Source organism: Pleurodeles waltl, chromosome 4_2, assembly GCF_031143425.1.
Source record: "Pleurodeles waltl isolate 20211129_DDA chromosome 4_2, aPleWal1.hap1.20221129, whole genome shotgun sequence".
NCBI lineage: Eukaryota > Metazoa > Chordata > Amphibia > Caudata > Salamandridae > Pleurodeles > Pleurodeles waltl.
In genome coordinates, this window is record NC_090443.1 from 416,512,695 (window position 1) to 416,527,143 (window position 14,449).

General features: G+C 43.8%; 1 protein-coding gene across 2 annotated transcripts in view; it reads right to left on the reverse strand.

Moving 5' to 3' along the window:
- EDEM3 (ER degradation enhancing alpha-mannosidase like protein 3) overlaps nt 1–14,449 on the reverse strand; it is a 367,252-nt gene that overhangs the window by 23,930 nt on the left and 328,873 nt on the right. The window lies entirely within an intron of this gene.

Here is a 14,449-nt window from a genome sequence, read left to right on the forward strand (position 1 = left end):
TACACTAGGAGAATTAGTCAAATAAGTGTTCAGTAAGTTCCTGAACTGATGGTGGCCATTTACAGCACACAAATTATGACTAAAAATATCCCAGAAGGTTGCTACCATCATGAGAAGGCCTTTTCTGCCACAATTTCAAATTCACAATGCTATAGAGGAGTTGGCTGTTCCCATTGCCAAGAGCCAAGAGCCAAATGACCCTGCGACTAAAACTTTGACTGGCTAGAATATGCAGCATGCAAAAGTAACCTGGACATGTTCCCCAATAGGGATTCCTTGCAGTAGATGCTCTATCATACTATAGAGTCAAGTCTGGAACACACTGTCTGGACATCATGAACAACACCAAAACTCATCACTAACATATCACAATGCAATCATCAACTTTCTCCCATCCATGCACTACATGTTGGAACCCTATCTGGCCAGCTGGAAACTGCTCTGGGGCCTCAGCAACAGGTTGGAAAGAGCTAAGGAAATGCTACAGTATACTATGGACCATTTGCTTGTGAGTGTGATATACATTGCCAGCCTACTGGGCATCTTCTACAGATCAACTGTTGCATGCATAACAAATAATGGTCGCATGCTACCATGTTTCTAATAACAAGTTAAACACTGCATTTTCCATGCCATTACTACCCACAGTACAATGTGATATGTTGAGACAGCAGAGGGACACAGGCAAGATGTGAATGTGTTTGGAGGCAGGCAGACAGGGAGGCTGCATAGGAAAAGCAGTTAAAAAGTAACAATCTTTAGTGAGCAGCACACACTTTAATTCCTCTGCCTCCAAATCTAAAATCAATAGGAAGTAAGTATTAAACTTAAACATCTTAAAGAAGCAACTGGCACAGTGTGCAAAGCGTACAAGGTTATGCTGACTTAACCAGCTACCCTTTAGAGCAGGGGTCTCCACCAGGTAAGCTCCTGAGCTACTAGCAGCTTGCCAGTACCCTGGAAGTAGCTCCCGACTGCACACTGGGACAACCTGAAGGACTTGAAATATATTAACCTGTCTCCTCTCTCTATTTACAAAGTCGCATGGAGGTTTGTGATTTTACAAGCCCTACTCTAACAGTCACACCATGTGTGAAAAACACAATATGTTCTTTGATTGTTTTTTATTTAAAATGAAAGGGGTATATTTGATTGCAAATTGTGTAATTTGAGAGAGTGGCATGATGATGTTTGGAAAAAAAAAAATGAAAGTCCAAAACATTTTAATTTAAAGCTTCACTTTGAATGAAAATTCATATGTGTTTGGGAGATTTATAGCTGTTAGTATTTTTCTTTTGTGCCAGTGGGCACTTGTTGCTGTGGAGGTCTTTTATATTGATAATGTTTTTCCCTAACATTGCTGTTGGTAAATCTGCCTCATGATTTGGGGTGGTCAGTGTTCTATCATAATATATTCAGGTAGTCAGAATAGTGACAACCACAGCATTGTGAGAGAATGTTTATACATATATATATATATTCTCAAAACAAGGCTCTTTCAGGGTTAGAGTGATGCATAAATTATGCAAAAAACAAAGGAGAACTCTGGGAAGTTCCCAATTTTAGGTGGAGAGCAGCTCTAGTAAGGAGCACCCTGCAACACCAGCGACACTCTAGATTTGCTCACCTCAAATGTCTGTTTATCTAGCAAAGTTTTTAAGCATAGGATCAATCTAGAGTGTAGCTGGTGTTGCAGGGTGCTCCTTACTAGAGCTGCTCTCCACCTAAAATTGGGAACTTCACAGAGTTCTCGTTTGTTTTTTGTATATGTATATATATATATATGTATATATATGTATATATATATATATATATATATATATATATATATGTGTGTGTGTGTGGAAAATGTCACTTACCCAGTGTACATCTGTTTGTGGCATGTTCCGCTGCAGATTCACATGCTATGCATATTCTGCCATCTAGTGTTGGGCTCGGAGTTTTACAAGTTGTTTTTCTTCGAAGAAGTGTTTTCGAGTCACGGGATCGAGTAACTCCTCCTCTTCGGCTCCACTGCGCATGGGCATCGACTCCATGTTAAATTATTTTCCCGCAGAAGGTAAGGTAGGAGTGATAGAGTATAAAGAAAAGAAATGTCCATGCAAATGGAATATATATATATATATATATATATATATATATATATACATACATATACACACATATACACACATATACACACACACATATGTACAAGTGAATGTTGAACTTAAACGGCTACAGGCTCCCGGGGAGGTGGGAGGGTGCATGTGAATCTGCAGCGGAACATGCCACGAACAGATGTACACTGGGTAAGTGACATTTTCCGGTCGATGGTATGTGTAGCTACAGATACACATGCTATGCATAGATTACAAAGCAGTTTTACCTCCCATAAGCGGTGGTCAGCCTGTAGGAGTTGAAGTTATTTGAAATAGTGTTCTGAGTAAAGTCTGTCCTACTGTGGCCTGCTGTGTTGCTAACACATCTACACAGTAATGCTTGGTAAATGTATGTGGTGTTGACCAAGTGGCTGCTTTACAAATTTCGGCCATTGGTATGTTACCCAAGAAAGCCATTGTAGCCCCTTTTTTCCATGTGGAATGTGTTTAGGTGTAACTAATAGCTGCCTTTTAGCTTTTAGGTAACATGTTTGGATTCATTTTTACTATCCATCTAGCTAACACTTGTTTTGAAATAGGGTTACTAGTATGTGGTTTTTGGAACGCCACAAATAACTTTCGTTTTCCTAAATGATTTTGTTCTATCTATGTAATACATTAAGGCTCTTTTAATGTCTAATGTATGCAGGGCTCTTTCTGCTACAGAGTCTGGCTGTGGGAAGAAGACTGGTAGTTCCATTGTTTGATTGATATGAAACAGTGATATAACTTTTGGGAGAAATTTAGGGTTAGTTCGAAGTACAACTTTATGTTTGTGTACTTGTATGAACGGTTCTTGAATTGTGAAAGCTTGATTTCACTAACTCTTCTTAATAAAGTAATTGCAACTAGGAAGGCAACTTTCCATGTTGGGTATTGAATCGGACATGAGTGCATAAGTTCAAATGGTGGACCCATAAGTCGTGTGAGCACTATGCTTAGATTCCACAAAGGCACTGGAGGCGTTCTAGGTGGAATGCTGCGTTTGAATCCGTCCATGAAGGCTTTGATAAAAGGGACTCTAAATAAAGAGCTGTGTTGTATATTTTGGAAGCACGCAGAGATTGCAGTGAGATGTATTTTAATGGACGAAAAGGCTAAATTTGCCTTTTGTAAATGAAGGAAATAACTTACAATGTCTTGTATTGATGCTGAAAGAGGGGTAATTTGTTTAGATTGACAGTAATACACAAATCTTTTCCATTTGTTTGCATAACACTGCCTGGTAGTGGGTTTTCTTGCTTGTTTAATTACTTCCATACACTCAGTTGGTAGTTGTAGATATCCAAACTCTGACTTCAGGAGCCAAATCGCTAGATTGAGTATTTTGGGATCTGGATGCCTGATCAGTTGTTTGTTTCGTGTTAACAGATCTGGTGTGTTTGGGAGTTTGATATGTGGTACAAATGACAGATCTAATAGTGTTGTGTACCAGGGTCGACGTGTCCACGTTGGTGCTATACGTATGAATTTGAGTTTGTTTTGATGCAGTTTGTTGACTAGAAATGGAATGAGTGGGAGAGAGGGAAAAGCGTAAGCAAATATCCCTGATCAATTCATCCACAGAGCATTGCCTTTGGATAGAGGATGTGGGTACCTGGATGCGAAGTTATGGCATTTTGCGTTTTCGCTGGTGGCAAATAGGTCTATGTCTGGTGTTCCCCAGTGGTGAAAGTATGTTTGAAGCACTTTGGGATGAATTTCCCACTCGTGTGTTTGTTGATGATCTCAGGCTGAGAACATCTGCCAGTTGGTTGTGTATCCCTGGAATGTATTGTGCTACTAGGTGAATGTTGTTGTGGATTGCCCACTGCCAAATCTTTTGGGCTAGGAGGGACAGTTGGGATGAATGGGTCCCTCCTTGTTTGTTTCACTAATACATTGTTGTCATGTTGTCTGTTTTGATAAGGATGTTCTTGTGAGTGAAAAGAGGCTGAGAAGCTTTGAGTACTAGGAATACGGCTAGCAATTTTAGGTGATCTATATAAAAATGTTTGTGCTTGGCGTTCCATTGTCCTTGAATGTTGTGATTGTTGAGGTGTGCCCCCCATCCAATCATTGATGCATCTGTTGTAAGTATGGTCTGAGGCACAGGTCCTTGAAAAGGCCGCCCTTTGTTTAGGTTTGTGGAATTCCACCACTGAAGTGATATGCGTGTTTGGCAGTCTATCAACATTAGATCCTGAAGTTGACCCTGTGTCTATGACCATTGCTGTGCAAGGCACTGTTGTAAAGGCCGCATGTTTAGTCTTGCATGTGGGACAATGGCGATACATGATGCCATGATGCCTAACAGTTTCATGATAAATTTGACAGTGTGCCGCTGGCCTGGCTGTATTTGTGCCAATATATTGTGAAATGCTTGTATTCTTTGTGGACTTGGGCTTGCAAGTGCTGTTTGTGTATTTGGAGTGGCTCCTAAATACTGTTGAATTTGCGGAGGTTGTAGGTGCGATTTCTGGTAGTTTATGGGGAACCCTAGGGTGTGTAGGGTTTGTATTACATAATGTGTATGGTTTTGACACTGTGTATGACTGTTGGATTTTATTAGCCAATTGTCAAGATATGGGAAGACATTAATGTGTTGTCTTCTTAGGTAGGCAGTTACTACTGCCAGGCATTTTGTGAATACTCTGGGAGCTGTTGTTATCCAGAAGGGTAACACTTTGAACTGGTAATGTTTTCCGTGAATTACAAGCCTGAGGTATTTTCTGTGCGCTGGATGGATGGGTATGTGAAAATATGCATCTTTGAGGTCTAATGTTGCCATGAAATTTTGCTGCTGTAGGATGTAAAGATTGAGGGTTCTGAGATCTAATATTGGTCTTAAGGTTCCGTCTTTTTTGGGGATGAGGAAATACAGTGAGTAAACTCCTGTTCCTATTTGATCTTGTGGCGCAATCTCTATCGCTTGATTGAGTAATAGAGATTTTACTTTTTGCAACATTGAGATATGTTGGCTGGAGAGATTGTGTGGTTTTGGTGGAATATTTGGGGGAATTTGTGCCAATTCTATGCAATAGCCATTGCGGATAATAGATAATACCCAGTTGTCTGTTGTAATGGGTAGCCAATTGTTGTGGAACCTTTGCAGTCTTCCCCCCACAGGTGAGGTGTGAGTTGGGAAGAGATGGAAAAAGTCACTGCTTTGGCTGCTGTGAGGCTTGACTGTGATTTTCCCCTGCCTCTGGGCTATTGGCCTCTGTAATTGCCTTTAAACACACCTCATTGGTATTGAGGTTGGTAGGTTGACTTTGATTGCGAGGTGGATGCCTCAGGTGTTTGAGTTCTAAATCCACCTCTGTATTGAGGTTTCCAAAAGGACCCCCTGTAGTGCGTTGTATACAAAGCACCCATGGCTTTAGCGGTGTCCGAATCTTTTTTCATTTTCTCAATAGCCGTGTTTACCTCGGGGCCAAAAAGCATTTTTTGATTAAACGGCATATTAAGGACTGCCTGTTGAATTTCAGGCTTAAACCCTGAAGACCTAAGCCATGCATGTCTGTATAGTAACAGCAGTATTATTTGATCTAGCTGCTGTGTCTGCAGAATCTAGGGCTGACCTGATTTGGTTATTTGTAATAGCCTGCCCTTCCTCGACTATTTGTTGTGCCCTTTTTTGTTGGTCTTTGGGGAGATGTTGCATGATATCCTTCATCTCATCCCAGTGGGCCCTATCATATCTAGCCAATAGTGCTTGGGAGTTGGCTATCCTCCATTGGTTGGCTGCTTGCGTTGCAGCATCACATTTTCTGCTCTCCTTGCCTGGTGGGGGTGCATCCCCAGATGACTGGGAGTTCTCTCTTTTTCTGGCCGCGCTTACGACTACAGAGTCAGGAGGCAGTTGTAGTGTAATAAAGGCTGGATCAGAGGGAGGTGGCTTATACTTTTTCTCCACTCTGGGAGTATTTATCCTAGCCTTGACTGGCTCTTGGAATATTTGGTGTGCATGCTTTAACATGCCTGGAAGCATGGGAGGGACTGATAGGTAGTGTGTATAGAGGATAGTGTGTTAAAAGGAAAATCATCCTCTAAGGGCTCAGTGTGCATGGCGACATTGTGGTAGGATGCCGCCCTAGCTAAAACCTGAGTATATCCGGTGCTATCCTCCGGTTGTGATAGTTTGGAGGGATAGCAGTCTGGGTTGTTATTGGGACTGGGATTTGGATCGTACAGATCCCATGGATCCACATCGTCTTGCTGTGAATCAAATGAATGTACAGGAGATTGTACAGGTGGGGGAGTAGTAGGCGTAGAGACAAGCAAGTGAGGAGAATGAGGAGGAGACGGAGGAGGAGATAATTGAGGAGGTGGAGATTTTTGTTTAGTCTTTGGCACTTTAGCCTGTGGCTGAGCAGTGTCTAACTGTTCATGAAAGGCCAGCTTCCTCTTAGGCTTCAGAGGAGGTGCAGTTATAATTTTTCCAGTGTCCTTGTGAATATGAATTCTGGCTTGTCTTTCATCTATATCCTCCATTTGTGAGTGTTCCTCCAAACTTCTATGGCTTTCTTTAAGTACTTGCGAAAGTCCATGTTCCTCTGTATAAACTGGCCTTTTTCGCCTCCGAAGCTGTTTTTTTCGGGATGGAAAGGCTAGGAGTGGATGTTTGCCTCAGCTCCGACAGCAATTTTTGAGGTTTCGACTCAAAGGATCGATGTCTAATAGTTTCAGAGACAGAGCTTCGGCTCGAGTCCGAAGGCTTCGGTGGCGTGGCCTTTTTCGGTGCCGAAGTTGTTGGTTGGTCACTGAAGGTCTTTTTACGTGTCGAGCCATGGCCTTCCGGCAGTGGCGTTCCCAAGGCCTTATGTTTGGGCTTGACTGGGACAGGGGCAGGCGTACTCATGTGCTGTCCTGCCGTGACCGGATTGTCCTCCTCGGACTCCAGCTTGGAGTCGGACCCTCGGACGGAGACTACCGTGTGCACGATCTCCTCTTCCTCGACGGTGCTCTTCTATGCCATCTTGAGTCTTCGTGCTCTTCTGTCTTGGAGAGTTTTCTTCGAACGGAAGGATCTGCAGGTCTCACAATTTTCTTCCCGATGGTCTGGGGAGAGACAGATTACAGACAAGATGTTGGTCTGTGTAGGGAAATTTTGCGTGGCACCGAGGACAAAAGCGGAATGGGGTCCGGTCCATGAGGCTTCCACGCGGTCGGCCCGACTAGGACTGAGTGGGGCTCGGGCGCCGTGAAGGGGGAGTAAAGATGTTTGACCCGATGGTACTGAAGTGTCAATAGAAGATGGTACGCGATCGAAACAACACCAATGAGAATTAGCGAATTGTAGAACTTTTCTGACTGGAACGATCAGAGCGAAAAGAAACACGTCCGAACCGATGGCGGAAAGAAAACAATCTAAGATGGAGTCGATGGCCATGCGCAATGGAGCCGAAGAGGAGGAGTCTCTCGATCCCATGACTTGAAAACACTTGGATAGAGGGTGTGGGAACCTGGATGCAAAGTTTTGGCATTTTGCGTTCTGGCTGGTGGCGAATAGATCTATGTCTGGTGTTACCCATTGGCGAAAGTACTTGTGAAGTACCTGGGGGTGAATTTCCCACTCTTGTGTTTGCTGATGATCCTGACTGAGACCGTCTGCTAATTGATTGTGAATCCCTGGAATGTACTGTGCTACAGGGTGAATGTTGTTGTGAATTGCCCAATGCCAAATTCTTTGTGCTAGAAGACAAAGTTGTGATGAGTGGGTTCCTCCCGGTTTGTTCAGGTAGTACATTTTAGTCATATTGTCTGTTTTGATGAGAATGTGTTTGTGAACGAGAAGAGGTTGAAAGGCTTTTAGTGCTGGGAATACAGCTAGAAATTCTAAGTGATTTATGTGAAGTTGTTTGTTGTCCCATTGTCCCTGAATGTTGTGATTGTTCAGGTGTGCTCTCCATCCAATCATTGAGGCATCTGTTGTAAGTATGGCTTGAGGCCCAGGATCCTGAAATGGCCGCCCTTTGTTTAAATTTGTGGAATTCCACCACTGAAGCGAGATGTGTGTTTGGCGGTCTATCAACACTAGATCTTGAAGTTGACCATGTGCCTGTGACCATTGTTTTGCAAGGCACTGTTGTAAGGGCCGCATGTTTAGTCTTGCATTGGGGACAATGGCGATGCATGATGTCATCATGCCCAACAGTTTCATGACAAATTTTACTGTGTACTGTTGGTATGGCTGGATTCGTGGTAATATGTTGTGGAATTATTGTACCCTTTGTGGACTTGGGCTTGCAAGTGCTGCTTGGGTGTTTAATGTGGCTCCTAAATACTGTTGAACCTCCGCTGGTTGTGAGATTTTTGGTAGTTTATTGAGAACCCTAGTGTTTGTAGGGTCTTTATTACATAACGTGTATGGTATTGGCACTGTGTTTGACTGTCGGCTTTTATTAGCCAGTCCTCGAGATATGGAAAGACATGGATATGTTGTCTTCTTATGTAGGCTGCGACTACGACAAGCCATTTTGTAAATACCCTGGGAGCTGTTGTTATCCCGAAAGGTAACACTTTGAACTGGTAATGTTTTCCTTGTATTAAAAACCTGAGATATTTTCTGTGCGCTGGATGGGTGGGTATGTGAAAATACGCAACTTTTAGATCCAGTGTTGCCATAAAATCTTGTTGTTGTAACAGTGGGACAACATCCTGTGGTGTTATCATGTGAAAGTGTTCTGATAGGATGTAAAGATTGAGAGTTCTGAGATCTAGTATTGGTCTCAACGTTCCGTCTTTTTTGGGAATGAGGAAATATAGGGAGTAAACCCCTGTTCCTTTTTGATGATGTGGTAGTAGCTCTATGGCTTGTTTGAGTAATAATGATTGTACCTCTGCTTGCAACATTGAAATGTGTTGGGAGGAGAGTTTGTGTGGTTTTGGAGGTATAGCTGGAGAAATTTGTGTGAACTCTATGCAGTAACCATGTTGGATAATGGATAAGACCCAATTGTCTGTTGTGATGGGTAACCAGTATGTGTTGAACTTTTGCAGTCTTCCTCCCACAGGGGAAGTGTGATGAGGGAAGATGTAGAGCAAGTCACTGCTTGGTGTGTGTAGTTTGCTTTGAAGGCTGATATTTTCCCCTAGTTCTGGGAAATTGTCCTCTGTAGGTTCCCCGAAACCCCCCTCTTTGGTATTGTGGCTGGTAAGAGGGTTTGGATTGTGCTGTAGATGCCTCAGATGTTTGGGCTCTAAAACCTCCCCTATATTGAGGCTTTTGAAATGAGCCTCTGTATTGTGTTGAGTAAAGCGCCCCCATAGCTTTAGCAGTGTCGGCGTCCTTTTTCATTTTCTCAATGGCTGTATTGCTGGATTTCAGGTTTAAAGGCTGACGACCGAAGCCATGCGTGTCGTCTAATGGTGACAGCTGTATTAATAGTTCTTACGGTTGTGTCTGTGGAGTCTAACGCTGACCTGATTTGATTATTGGTAATGGCCTGCCCCTCCTCGACTATTTGCTGGGCTCTTTTCTGTTGATCCTTGGGGAGATGCTGGATAATGTCTCATCTCGTCCCAGTGGGACCCGTCGTATCTAGCCATTAGCGCTTGGGAATTGGCTATACGCAATTGATTAGCCGCTTGTGATGCTACTCTTACCAGCAGCATCAAATTGTTTGCTTTCTTTATCTGGTGGCGGTGCGTCACCAGACGACTGGGAGTTAGCCCTTTTCCTTGCTGCTCTGACCATTACGGAATCTGGGGGTAGCTGTTCGGTAATAAAAGCTGGGTCAGAAGGAGGCGGCTTATATTTCTTTTCTACCCCAGGAGTGATTGCTCTTGCCTTAACTGGTTCCTGAAAGATTTGATGTGCGTGTTTTAACATGCCAGAAAGCATGGGTAGACTCTGGTAGGTGGCGTGAGTTGAGGACAATGTATTAAATAAAAAATCATCCTCAAGAGGTTGTGTGTGCACGGCTACGTTATGGTATGACGCTGCGCTAGGTAGAACCTGAGTATATGAGGTGCTATCCTCTGGGGGTGATGGCTTTGACAGATAGCACTCTGGACTATTGTCAGAAATGGGATCACCATAAAGGTCCCATGGGTCGACTTCATCCTGCAGAGTGTACTGGAGACTGTGCAGTGGGAATAATAGGTGGATAGACAGTTAGTTGAGGAGAATGAGGAGAAGACTGGTGAGGTGAGAACTGAGGAGGTGGAGATTTTTGTCTCGGTTTTGGCACTTTAGCCGGTGGCTGGTCAATGTCCAAATGTCCTTGAAGGGCCAGCTTCCTCTGTTTTTAGAGGAGGTGCAGTGAGGATCTTGCCAGTGTCTTTATGAATTTGGATTCTGGCCTGTTTTTTGTCAAATTCCTCCATTTGCGTTAGTTCTTCAGCAAATCTATGGCTTTCTTTCAATTGTTTTTAAAGTCCATGCTCCTCTGTATATATCGGTCTTTTCAGCTCCGAAGCCAGTTTCCTCAGGATCGAAAGGCCTGGAGTAGATGTTGGCCTTGGCTCCAAGAGGGATTTTTGGGGCTTCGACTCGATGGGTCGGTGCTTGAGTATTTCAGAGCCTGTGCTTCATCTCGAGTCCGAAGGCTTCAGTGGCGTGGCCTTTCTCGGTGCTGAAATTGTTGCTTGGTCACCAGCAGTCTTTTTACGGGTGGAGCCATGGCCTTCCGGCAGTGGCGTCCCCGAGGCCTTGTGTTTGGGCTTCGACTGGGTAGGGGCAGGCGTACTCACGTGCTAGCCCGCTGTTATTGGTCTGTCGTTGTCAGACTTGTGCTCGGAGTCGGACCCCCGAACGGAGACTGCATTGAGGCGTTCTGTGCTTCTCGACGACATTTCCGACCTTCGCGCTCTTCGGTCTTGTAGTCTTTTTCGACCGGGAGGATCTGCAGGCCTCGCAAGTATCCACTCGGTGGTCTGGAGATAGACACAGGTTACAGACTAGATGTTGGTCCGTATACGAGAACTTGGCGTGGCACCGAGGGCAGAATCAAAACGGGGTCCCGGCCATGAGGCTTCGACAAGACTTTGGTCGGGCTGACCAGGCCCAAGTTGGGCGCGGGTGCCCCGAAGGGCAAGTAGAGATCTGTATCCGTCGCTACCGAAGTGTCGATAATAGATGGTACGTGCCCGAACCCGATGGCGGAAAGAAAACAATCTAAGATGGAGTCGATGCCCATGCGCAATGGAGCCGAAAAGAACGAGTCACTCGATCCCGTGACTCGAAAAGACTTCTTCGAAGAAAAATAACTTGTAACACTCAGAGTCCAACACTAGATGGCAGGACCTGTGCATAGCATGTGTATCTGCAGCTACACATGCCACTGAACATACACACACACACACACATTATATATATATATATATATATATATATATATATATATATATATATATATAAACATAGTTTAATTTGGGACATACACCTAAGTGGCTGCTACTATGATCCTGCAAGGTGTGTTCACTATTGTGGTCATATATGAGGTGGTCACTACTGTTATATTGATCAAAGTCACTAGTAGCTCGGGAATATTTTCATTAATCAGAAGAAGCCCTCACTATAGAAAAGGCTGGAGAGCCCCGCTTTAGATCATTTTTACAAATAATTCTCATTTCAGGGTTTTTTGGTCCCGGAAAAAGATTGTTGTACTTCTACTGAAAGAAGACAACCAGGGTGCAGTCCAATAAACACACACCAAAATTCTGAATATAACCTGAATAGTTGTGGCACTAGAAAGTAGGTATTCCGTGTGGGTCATGAAAACTAATAAGCATTTCAGTTATTTTATGGCAGAAAAAAATGCAATAATGTTGATGAAGTTCAAATTTACACCAGTAATACTAAGGTAAGATTCAGTCTCCATGTTAAGGACATGTGGAGCAACCTCATAGGACTTGGTGGAGGCAGTTCACAGAGACAATGATGTAGTATTGAAAATCAATAAAGATGCTGTTTTTGTAGCAGGAATATTACTTATCTGTCCCAAAGAAACAAAATAATGGGGCACTTATAGACCATTACCTACATATGGCAGGCAATATGAATGAATGCAACTGGAGCACATTAACAATGGATGCATTAATGTGCATTTCGATTATACAATGGGAAAATAATAAGTGACAAAGCATCATCACCTTGAATTTTTTTTGTAGGGAAGGGCATAGGGTTTTAAATGACAAGATAGTGGCACTACCGAGGATGAGGAATGCAGGGGAAGTAAAAATCTGCTTCTTACAGGTAGATGTACCTATCCTCCTTTTGAGGCCCAACCAACTCCGCCCCAGACAGTAGCATGTGCTTGTCAAGGTCAACTTTACTTTTAGTACTGACCAAAATACGCTAGATATGCTGGAGTAGCGCGTACACTGGTCTTGAAGAGATCACACCAGTTGGGGTATCTTAGAAAAAGCCTTGAGTACCGATGTACTGACTTCTGCATACACTCTAACATTTTTGGAAAAAAATCCAGGCTTACTCAGAAACAGGGTAAAGGCCCACAAAGTAAACTCGATTTTTAAAAAAAAACGATACTGAGAATAGGGAAGGGAATATCACGTCAGACCAGCGCACACAATTGCTCTGTTGATCAGTTAAATACAATTCGGTGAGCCAGCACATAGTTCCCTGGTGTACGAAAAATGTCAAGTATCGCTGTGGCTGCAATTAACCTAGTCTCTGCCTGTGAGGGAGTGGAAAAAAGAACAAGGAAGTGATCTCAGTGCTCCCTGATGGCCCCTCGTGTGACACCATGATGTTATGTCCAGGGTGGTTTCCGGAGAGCAAAATGGAGTTGTAGCGTCAATTACTGGTGCACACGAACTTTTGCAGTTTCCAGAGCCTGAAGAAGTTCAGGGGGTGAGGAATCTTTAGGTACAGAGTACCCAAGGTTATTTCCGAATGTAACTAACTAATTCTTTGAGGTACTTAAAAGACAGGGAGTAAACAGAAGAACAGGCGAAGGAACCTAAGGAGTCAGCAAATTCTTATGTATATGTACTTAAGAAAAATTGAGCATGTTGATTTTCGCCATACTTATGCCTGGATGTCATCTAAAGCTAAATTTTACTACTCTGTTCTTGGCTTTAAAACATCTACTACTTTGTGTTGGTGGTTTACAGATAGATAGGTACCCTGCTATTTATGGTGGGTCATTTATCCCGGTGACCGTAACAATTCACAGAAAGGTGCAGTTCTATTAGTTTGGTCTGGTGGTGCTCACACCATCTGCCTCAGATGCAATGCGTCTCCCAAAGTTCCTTGCAGCAGAAACTGTAGGCAGTGCTTGTTGTTATAGGTGGCAAGAAGGTCTACTGGATTAGAGCCCCAAAGTGCCAAGATGGATCAGACCACAAGTGGTTGATAACACCACTCGTGGGCTCCAAGAGGGTGGTCATTGAAACTGTCATCCTGCAAGCTCAGGGAGTGCGCTACATTGTTCACAACCAGATCACCCTTGTGAGATTGAACCCAAGACCACAAACTCAGTGATTCCACACACCAGGGAGATGAGCCCACATCCTACTGCTTGTCAGCATACCACACTGTGGTTGGATTGCCCTATTAGGACCTGAAGCAAGATTCAAGCAGATCGTACAAAGCTTCAGCAGGTTGATCAAAAGACTTCCACTCCCAGTGAGACCAAAGGCCTCAGATCTCTACTGCATCGAGGTGATCACCTCAATTAAAGGAAGCACCACGGTGACTACCATTGGAGGAGGCATAATGGCTCCATGCATTTGATATGATTCTTCATCAGCCATTAATGCACGTTCTGAGTCGCTCCAGGAAAGTTTGGATGTGATCCTTGAGGCCTTCCCAGTGCTGGGCCCATGAAAAGTTCAACCATCATTGGAGTGAATGCAAGTGACACTGAGGCTGTGGCATGAATAACATGCATAAACAGAGAAGCCCCAAACGTTGAAGGACTGTTGTGGCAGGGAGAAAAGCTCACTCTTGAAACATCAAGTTCATAACCTGAAAGTCCTGAACCCACTGGAGAAGCGATAAGGAAATGAGGGGTAGGATATGTTAGGAGGGCCAGAGGTGTGACTTGGGGAGCTTGATGGAAAACGCCAGGTTGAAGGGCAGGGAGGTTGTGGCCTGCAGGTGTGGTCCGATACCAGTTTCGGTGAGTCCATCTTTAGCAACCATTGATCAAGGTTGCGAAAATATTGAGATTCCGGATCTGCTAAGATGTGCTGTAACCACAATAACTATTGTCCGTGCAGATTTTAATCCAAAAGGTAGTCAGTGCACAAAGGTCCAGAATGAGAAGGTCCTCCAGGAAGGGACCCATTCAGGTACTGAAAAAGCCAGATGTGGATTAGAAGGCTTCATGTCCGGAGCTGGTGCTGAATTTAGC